We start from the raw sequence: 2,538 nt of genomic DNA, 5'->3' as shown, positions 1-2,538 counted from the left end.
GTGCTGTGAGTTGTGCAAGACTGTTGAATCACAGATCTGTACCTCTGAAACAAATAATGCAATATATGTTAAGGAAAAAAAAAGAAGAAGAAGATAGCAGGAGGGGAAGAATGAAGTAGGGGGGAAATCAGATGGGGAGACGAACCATGAGAGACTATGGACTCTGAGAAACAAACTGAGGGTTCTAAAGGGGAGGGGGGTGGAGGGATGGGTTAGCCTGGTGATGGGTATTAAAGAGGGCACGTTCTGCATGGAGCACTGGGTGTTCTGCACAAACAATGAATCATGGAACACTACATCAAAAACTAATGATGTAATGTATGGTGATTAACATAACAATAAAAAAATTTTTTAAAAAAGAGCCCCCTTTTTTTTCTTAAATAAGACAGGAAACGGCATCTTATCTTTTCCTCGCTGCATGAGCAGCAGACCTGTTGGTTTTCATGCAGCACGATATCTGTAACAAGGGCCTTTGATAAGCTTGCTCGATCATGGGAGGACAGAGGCTACCTGCTAATGTTAGAATGAGCTCTTCTCACAATGCCTCTTATAAGTGCTGATCTCATGCTGGATCCACAGAGGTGCTGCAGTTAAAGCTTCTGGAATATCGCAATGGCACTTGGTGGCGGGGGGGGGGGGGGGGGCAGCTATGTCTTTCTTGTACATGTACACTCTTTTGGAACAGCTAGAGTTAAAGGATGAGCAAGAATTTGGGTTTTGAGCCACAAAGTTTCAGACACCCACCACAGATGCCTCTGCCCTGTTTCACGACACGTTCTTTTCTGAGAAACACATTCAGTGGTTGAGCATTAAGTCCTGTGGTTGAAAGAAATGACCTGCTCGCCACAATCGGCCCTCCTTCCTCCATGTGACTCTCACAGCAGCAGGGTCTGGAGGCAGGAGGGTTGTGTCTGTTTCCTCTCCGCAGGGCAATTCCTGGGGGACCTGGTGAATGGCACGGACAAGGTGGCCCACATTGCCGGAGGTGACCCCTGCCACAGAGAGGCAGCCGTCCTTTGTCATGCCGATGGAGAACTCCTTGGTCAGCCTCTCCACCTGCTCGGGCGTTAGTGCCATGACACAGAACATGCCATCTGGTCAGTCATGTGCTGTCAGCCGTGGGAGGAGCCCTCCTTCTTGAGGCCAGAGACCAGCTGAGTCCGCATGCCCATGATGCAGCCGGCCATGCCTTGTATGGCCTGCCGCCATTGATTCGCAGGTCAGGGCCGGTCAGGATGGTCGAGGCGATCCATGCCCCATTGATTAGAGGGTTGGAATACACAGGACGGATCAAGACCTTCAAGTGCGACTCCACCCTTTGGCTTCAGCGTCTCTGCAGACCACAGGGAGGGCTCCCACGTGCCCACCCGTGTTCTTGGCACAGGATTGGCAGAGACCAACATGAATGCCCTGGTCGATGAAGTGGCATACAGCCCACCATCCTTGTTACCAGCACCACAGGCAAAGCCTTGGTTGACCGTGTCAGAGAATGAGAAGAGCTTGTTTGTCTTCACCACTGTTGCTATTTCCTTCCGCTGCTCAGGGCGAGGGTCTGCTCCCGTGGAACTGTGGGCACAGGCATGGAGGAGAAGAACACTGCTGTGGCATTTTGGAAATGTCCCCTATAGCGCCTGTGAAGTCAAAGCCGCACGTCTGGGGGTCATAGTATCGATAACCGCGTAGCTGCGTGCAGCATCCCTGAAGATGGGTGTGTGATTTCTGCAGGATGGTTTGGGCAGAAAGACATCTCGGCTGAACTTTAAAAATCTTTGCAGAAAATCGACTCCAATCCTCAAGGCCCTGGTTCCAGAAAGGTGTGCAGTGTGACATACCGGCTGCGTTCAACACTTGGTTGTTCTCACCCGGGGCTAGTTCTGCAGGTGCCTTAACAAAATTCAGCAAGTCCTGCAATGGGCAGGTATTCTTTGTCCAAATTTTTTGCAGCAAACTGGGCCTCTGCCTTCTGGACACGAGGAGCATATAAAGCTTTTCATTATCATCCCAGTGAGCACCAACTCCCAGATGCCTCTTTTTGCCGTTGGTGTCTCTCTTAAAGGCTTCTGGGGCTCCCGGGATGGGATCTGGGGCCCCATCTCCACATGGGTCCACCAGGAGCTGGCTCTGGCAGAAGCCACAGCAGCAAGGTCTGGGTGGAAGGTGGCGGCGACCCCAGGCGGATTTGACCAGGATGCGGCAGGACAGTGGCAGGGGGAGGGGGTGAGAGGTGAGGGGAGGGAGAGCAGTGGGGAGCTACAGGGCAGAGCAGAGGGCCACAAGTGGGACGTCTTTAAGCAGGAGAATAACGTCATCATATTCTGACTTTAAAAGGTTAGTGTGGTTGTGGTGTTTCTTTCCCACAGAAGCTGTGTATTCTACCTCTTTCTGAACACCTCAGGGTAGCTATCATATACTATGAGTATGTGCTGAATAGACACATGATGATGATGAAGGAGTGGAGAAACAGCAGGCCCCAAACTGGCCTTGGGCAGACAACGTTCCTACACCTCCTCTGTGCTCCTAACAGCCTTAAAGTTCCTT

The 2,538-nt window shown here is 51.3% G+C and overlaps 1 pseudogene; it reads right to left on the bottom strand.

Annotated features, from left to right (window-relative positions):
• Window positions 1–795: 795 nt before the first annotated feature.
• On the bottom strand, window positions 796–2,309 carry LOC116637710 (annotated as a pseudogene).
• Window positions 2,310–2,538: the final 229 nt, after the last annotated feature.

This window comes from Phoca vitulina, unplaced genomic scaffold (genome assembly GCF_004348235.1).
Source record: "Phoca vitulina isolate PV1807 unplaced genomic scaffold, GSC_HSeal_1.0 scaffold15, whole genome shotgun sequence".
Taxonomy (NCBI): domain Eukaryota; kingdom Metazoa; phylum Chordata; class Mammalia; order Carnivora; family Phocidae; genus Phoca; species Phoca vitulina.
Note: the sequence above shows the minus strand (reverse complement) of the source record. Positions and strands in the feature narration are given on the sequence as shown.